General features: G+C 55.5%; 1 pseudogene; it reads right to left on the bottom strand.

Moving 5' to 3' along the window:
* Positions 1-602: 602 nt before the first annotated feature.
* Positions 603-6534, bottom strand: LOC101771802 (annotated as a pseudogene).
* Positions 6535-7468: the final 934 nt, after the last annotated feature.

The following is a 7468-nucleotide window of genomic DNA, read 5'->3' as shown; positions in this document are numbered from 1 at the left end:
AATAGCACGCTCACATTAGGTGTTTTTTAAAGAAAAAAAAACTTTGCTTTTAAGTTGCTGTCGTAAAGGTTGGCTGATTACACATCACAAGATCCTGTGTATGCCAAGCATCCTTCCCTTTGCATGTAACGTTTCTCGCTATATGCAATATTAATTTCTCTATAAAGCTATCAATGACTACAAGCTAAAGAAGTGCATGATTAAGGAGCCCTGCATGTGTTAAGGGCCCTGTACAAGCACACACCTTGCACGTCCCTAGGGACGGCCTGAGTCAAGTAGTCACTTGAGCGTAATGGCCTCAAAAAAGTTAAAAAAAAAAGAAAGATCTTGTGATGGATGCCCTATGAATGTAACATCTCACGGAGTTGAGCTAATGCTCAACAATTCAAGAGAATAAGAACACTACTTAAACAAATGAAGGCCTAAATTTCCTTTTCTTCATATTCCAAATATTGTTAGGTGATGGATCAATGTTCTTAGAAAAAAAATCAATATGCTCAAATAATAAAAAAAAACAAGGTGATGAATCCACCTTTTTACCAAATGCATTTGCCGCAATTCTCACAAGAACACCTTTCACTTATAAGTAATTACTGTATAATTCAGCTCATCTCGAGCATCGCCTTGTGGAACTCGGCGGTGATGCACTGCGTGAGGAGCCAGGTCCCACCCGGCTTGTGATGTGCCCGTGGCCTCACCAGAATACACGTGGTGGGCTGGTGGCGACGTGGGAAAGGTTCGTGAGCGGCACGACATGCGCTGGTGGGCCCCACCAGTAGTCAACCTCGGCGAATGCGAGCCGGGACCAGTCGAAGACCAGCAGCGTCCGGTAGTCCGCCGTGATCCGGTACGGGTCGCTGGCGGGCACCTCCTCCCCGCCGCCCACCGCGCGAACTCCGCCGGCATCCGCCGCTTCCCGTCCTTGATCAGCCTCACCACCTTCGCCACCGAGGAGCTCGCCACCTTCCACGCGGGCGCGGACACGCGCATGATGTAGTAGCAGCTGCCGTAGAACCCGGTGCCGCCGCGCGGGAGGGAGCCCCGCAGCAGGGCGCGCGTGCTCATCGCGAAGCAGAGGTGGATGACGGCGTCCGCGCCGAACCCCGCCACGCGGGTGCGGCTTGCCGTGGCGATGAGCGCCTCGAACGCCGAACACCGTGCGCCTGCGTGCGCCGTGTCGTACTGTTAGCTTCTTTAAACTTGTGTTCAGTAGTATGTGTCTGTTAGTCGGTTAGTTTGTTTCACAAAGAGCCCAACTGTCCGGCTTAACTGGAGTTTGAGCGCGTCCTGTAATCTCGCCGGCGTGCGCGTCGTGGCGTGTGGGATGGCACACGCAGCTAACAGATCGTGGCGCGCGCATGCAGCGAGGCTAGCCTCTTCTTTCGTTTTTCAGTTTGTAAACGCTAGTATAAATAAAGGCTAAGACAGAAAGCGTCGTGAGCAGTTCGCGACACCAAGTTCCAGAGTTCATCCTCCATTCTTCTTTGAGTGCTGTTTGATCTTGCCGGAGTGAGTCCGGCTGACATTTGGTACCAGAGCTATCGAGAGAGGGATCTGATCATGTCCGTGCGCTCAGCACCGCATGGCGGGCGTTCGCACACGCCGCCGCATCGCCGTTGTCCGTCGCCCTCCCCCACGTCCCGCCGCGGCCGTCGTCACCCAGAGATCATCGTCAAACGCACGATCAAGGAGACGGGCGCCACCGTCCAGTACCCGACGCTCACCCGTTCCAATTACCAGGAATGGGCAATGCTGATGCAGGTGAACATGGAGGCAGCAGGGATCTGGTACGCCATCGAGCCTGAAGACAGCGAGGAGGTCGAGTACCGCGACGATCGCTTAGCATTGGCGGCCATTCTGCGCTCCGTCCCGGCAGAGATGCTGCCCACGCTCCGTGGCAAGCGCACGACGCAAGCAGCGTGGGAGGCGGTGAAGACGATCTGCGTCGGCGTCGAGCGCGTACGCGAGTCCAACGCCCAGCAGCTCCGGCGAGAGTTTGCAGTGCTGGGCTAGAAAGAAGGGGAGTCGGCGGAGGATTTCTCCGTCCGTGTGACTGGCCTCGCCAACAACCTTCGCATCCTCGGCGATGACATCCCCGACGTTGACATCGTGCGGAAGATACTACAAGTCGTCCCCGAGCACCTCTCCCAGGTAGCCATCGCAATCGAGACTCTTCTCGACTTGAGCACCGTATCTGTGGAGGAGGTCACCGGAAGATTGCGCGCCGTCGAGCAGCGCCGCAAGCCATCTCCGGTCGTCGACAACCAGGGGCGGCTCCTCATGACTCAGGAGGAGTGGCTCGCAAAGCTGAAGATCGGCGCAGGAGAAGGTGAGAAGGGGAGCTCTAGCGGTTCCGGCGGCGGCGGCAACAGGCGCAGCGGGGAATCCCGTACCCGTGGCAACAGCGGTCCACGCCTTGGACATCCTGCTGCTGGTGAAGGTGTGGGCAGGCCCAAGAAAACTGACAGGTGCCGCTACTGCGGCAAGAAGGGCCACTGGGCCAAAGAATGCAGGTCCAGGAAGAGGGCGGAGGCCCATCTGACCCAAGCGGAAGAGGAGGACAATGAGCCCACCTTGCTGATGGCAAGGGCGTCGTTGACCTCAGACACGCTGCAGCAGCACGTCTCCTCTCAGCTCGCTGGCAGCCGCCGTCCTCTCCAGATCGTCGAAGCGAAGGTCTTCGCCCAGCTCGATGCAGATGAAGATGACCGCAACGAGACGCTATGGCACCTGGACAGCGGCGCCACCAATCACATGTCCGGATGCCGCTCTGCCTTCCACAACCTCGACACTCAGATCCGCGGCGTCGTCAAGTTCGGGGACAGCTCCGTGGTGCCGATTGAAGGCACCGGGACGGTGATTCTTGAGGGCAAGACCGGGGAGCACACTCCCATCACGGGGGTGTACTTCATTCTGAGGCTCACTACCAACATCGTGAGCCTTGGCCAGCTCGACGAAGGTGGCTGCGGCGTCCACATCGACGACGGGACTTTGCGCATTCGCGACGAGAAGAAGAGGCTCCTAGCCAGGGTGAAGCGTTCCGCCAATCGTCTGTACACCCTGCGCGTCAAGATCGCCCGACCGCTCTGTCTGGCGGCGCGGTGCGATGACAGGTCGTGGCTCTGGCATGAGCGCTACGGCCATCTGCACTTCGACGCCCTACGGAAACTTAGCAAGGAGAAGCTAGTACACGGGCTACCGCCAGTGGAGCATGTACACCAGCTCTGCACCGACTGCGTCGCCACCAAGCTCAAGTGAAAGCCGTTCCCAGCACAGGCGAAGCGGCGGGCTGACGGGATCCTCGACCTGGTCCACGGCGACCTCTGCGGGCCGATCTCACCGGCAACTCCAGGAGGGAAGGCGTATTTCCTCCTCCTCGTCGACAACCACAGCCGGTACATGTGGTTGTCCCTGCTAATGAGCAAGAGCGATGCACTAGAAGCGGTAAAGCACTTCCAGGTTCGAGTGGAGGTGGAGACAGGGCGCCGACTGCGCGTTCTGCGCACGGATCATGGGGGGGAGTTCACTTCCATCGCGTTCGAGGAACATTGCTCCAAGCACGGCATCAAGCGCCAGCACTCCGCTCCGTACACGCCGCAGCAGAACGGTGTCGTCGAAAGGAGGAATCAGTCGGTCGTCACCATGGCGCGGAGTCTCCTCAAGGGCAGAGGGGTGCCCGCAGCATTCTGGGGAGAGGCCGTCACGACAGCTGTCTTCCTTCTGAACCGGGCGCCCACGAAGAGCGTGGTGGGCAAGACGCCATTTGAGGCTTGGCACGGCCGCAAGCCTAACGTCGAGCACTTGCGCACATTCGGCTGTGTCGCACACGTGAAGACGGCGCGCCCTCATCTCAAGAAGCTCGACGACAGGAGTTCTCCGATGGTCTTCATTGGGTACGAGCCGGGCGCCAAGGCATGGCGTTTCTACGACCCAGTAGCACGGCACGTGCACGTGACCCGTGACGCCGTGTTCCAGGAAGACGTGAGCTGGGACTGGAGCAAGGTGAACGACGACAAGCTGGAGCAGGAGGCAGAACTCGTCGTTGACTACAGCATGGAGGAAGCCACGACCGGAGAGGTGGAGACGCCAAGCCCACCATCCGGCGGCGGCGGCAGCGCGTCGGCTCCACCCGCTCCAAAACCACCGAACGCCCCTATCTTCGTATCGCCGCCACCGAACGCTTTCGACTTCCTCGACTCCGACAACGACGATGTCCTGCCACGGTTCCGTACCATCAACAATGTCCTTGGCCCGGCCACACCACCTGGCCACGCGCCCCGCAACCTTGAAGCTGAACTCTTCCTGCAAATTGGGGAAGAACCGGTGTCTTTTGCAGAGGCGGAGCAGCACGAGTCCTGGCGCCGGGCAATGCTAGAAGAGATGCACTCGATCGAGAGCAATAGCACCTGGCGTCTGGAGACACTACCGGCCGGCCACCGGCCAATCGGCCTCAAGTGGGTGTACAAGGTCAAGAAGAACAGCGCTGGGGAGGTGGTGAAGCACAAAGCCAGGCTCGTCGCCAAGGGATACATGCAGCAGTAGGGGGTGGACTTTGAAGAAGTGTTCGCTCCCGTGGCGAGGATTGAGTCTGTCCGATTGTTGCTGGCGCTCGCCGCCCAGGAGGGGTGGCCAGTGCACCACATGGATGTTAAGTCCGCATTTCTCAACGGTGAGCTGAAAGAAGAAGTCTACGTGCGTCAGCCTCCCGGCTTCGTCGTCGCTGGCCAAGAAGACAAGGTGCTACGACTCGACAAGGCGCTCTACGGTCTCCGCCAGGCCCCACGCGCCTGGAACACGAGGCTCGACCAGACCCTGCGCGATCTGAGTTTCAAGCACAGCATCTCCGAGCACGCCGTGTACGCCCGCGGCCATGGCGCGTCCCGACTACTTGTGGGCATGTACGTCGACGACCTCATCATCACCGGGAATGACGACAGTGAGATCGACCGGTTCAAGCACGAGATGAAGGCCCAGTTCAAGATGAGCGACCTCGGTTTGCTCAGCTTCTACCTGGGCATCGAGGTGAACCAGAGGAGCGGCGGCATCTGCCTCTCCCAGACGGCGTACGCGCGCAAGGTGCTCGACAAGGCGGGGCTAGGTGACTGCAACCCTTGCTACACGCCGATGGAGCCCAGATTCAAGCTCAGCAAGATTAGCTCAACACCGCCAATCGACACCACTGAGTATCGCGGAATCGTCGGTTCCCTGAGGTACCTGGTGCACACAAGGCCTGATATCACCTTTGCTGTGGGGTATGTCAGCAGATTCATGGAGGGTCCAACTACCGAGCATCTGGCGGCGGTAAAGCGGATTCTCAGATACATAGCAGGAACAATCGACTATGGCTGTCATTATAGGAAGGCCGGAGCTGAAGCAGTATTGCTAGGATACAGTGATGCAGACATGAAGCAGAAGGTTGTAGCACTCTCATCCTGTGAAGCCGAATACATTGCAGGCGCAACGGCAGCGTGCCAGGGGCTCTGGCTCTCACAGCTGCTCTCTGAACTAAAGAGCGAGCAGCGCAAATCCTTCAAGCTGAAGATGGACAGTCAATCAGCAATAGCACTCAGTAAGAACCCTGTTTTTCATGAGAGGAGTAAGCATATAGATTTCAGGTTCCATTTTATTCGTGATTGCATTGAGAAGGGGATGCTTGACGTTGAACATGTTCGCACTGAGGAGCAGCTGGCCGACATCCTGACGAAACCACTTGGGCGAGACAAGTTTTGTGAGCTGTGCGTCCAACTGGGAATTGGCAGGATCGTCAAGGAACATCAAGTTTAGGGGGTGAATTGTTAGCTTCTTTAAACTTGTGTTCAGTAGTATGTGTCTGTTAGTCGGTTAGTTTGTTTCACAAAGAGCCCAATTGTCTGGCTTAACTGGAGTTTGAGCGCGTCCTGTAATCTCGCCGGCGTGCGCGTCGTGGCGTGTGGGATGGCACACCCAGCTAACAGATCGTGGCGCGCGCATGCAGCGAGGCTAGACTCTTCTTTCGTTTTTCAGTTTGTAAACGCTAGTATAAATAAAGGCTAAGACAGAAAGCGTCGTGAGCAGTTCGCGACACCAAGTTCCAGAGTTCATCCTCCATTCTTCTTTGAGTGCTGTTTGATCTTGCCGGAGTGAGTCCGGCTGACACGTACTGGTTCTTCGAGTGGTTGATTTGGTCGGCCGGGACGTAGACGGCGAGGTACTTGAGCAGCCAGTTGGCGGCACTGGAAGGGTCGGGACCGTCGGGTAGGCCCGCGGCAGCCACTAGCGCTGACGACGGCTCCAGCATAGCCTCACGGCACCACTGCGACGCGACGGAGACGCTCTCCGCGACGCGCGCCAGCTCGCCGATGGCGGCCATGAACTGGGCAGTGCTGGCGCTGTCCGCGACGGCGTGGCTGGACCGGTACCCGACGACGAGCCGCCACAGCTGAAGACGGTGACCTGAACGAGGACCACGAGCTCCCTCTCATTCTCCTCCGGTGGTGTTGGCGGGTTTGTCCTCGGGAACATGAGCGGGTGCTCCAGGTGATCCACCTCCTAGAGACTGCACGATGCCCCGCATTGTTGCAGTCAACCGCGACGGTTGCGGCGCCGCCGCTAGCGTTGTTGGAGAATGCCAGGTGCCCTGCTAGTGGGAAGTAATCACAGGAATTTAAACTCGAATCAAGTGAATTGACATTGACAGTCGTGCTAATAGGACGAGCCAACACTTACTCATTTTAAGACGTGTCAAGTGATCAGTGCCGGTCCTAAGTTTTTGAGGGCCCTCTGGCGAACCCGTCGCGAGAGCCCCTCTAAACTATATATAAATCTTATAATATATATAAGCACTAATTTTTCTTGCAAAACGAAAACAAATCTAGTGATATATTTTTAATTTAACATGTTTGATAATGTTTGATAATTATCGAGGAACAATGTAGACTAAAACTAATATGAAAAAACTCACCATTGCTTAACTTTCTGGAGTAGTAAGCATATGAAAAATGTCTACTAAGAGCATCTGCAGGGAACTCAAGATTCAATTCTCTCACCGGCCCCTTTTCAATCAATATATCTCTACCCTTATTATCAAGATTTCCCCAAGTTCTAGGATCAAAGACATCATGAATAGAAGCTTCTTGCACATCATCAATTGAATTTTCAGGTTGAGAGGAAGGCTGTAAATTTTCATTCTCTGTAGCATCATCAATGTCATCAACTTGTTCACTTAAATTATCATTAACTTGTTGCTGCCCTTGTTCTTCAATATCAAGTGCATCCACAAGATTATCATCAGGCACAACACTGCTTGAAGCTGAAAAAAACTTATGTATAGCACCTTTTTGAGATTCAATAAATTGATCTTCTACTCTTTTTCGTTTTCTTTTCTAAGCCCCCCACAAATGTTTCTTAGGTAACATTCTAAGATTCTAACACCTAAATTAGAAGAAAAACACGACTATATGAGTACCAAGTACTAGAAGTCCGAAGTAAT

Source organism: Setaria italica, chromosome VII (genome assembly GCF_000263155.2).
Source record: "Setaria italica strain Yugu1 chromosome VII, Setaria_italica_v2.0, whole genome shotgun sequence".
Classification (NCBI taxonomy): Eukaryota; Viridiplantae; Streptophyta; class Magnoliopsida; order Poales; family Poaceae; genus Setaria; species Setaria italica.
Note: the sequence above shows the minus strand (reverse complement) of the source record. Positions and strands in the feature narration are given on the sequence as shown.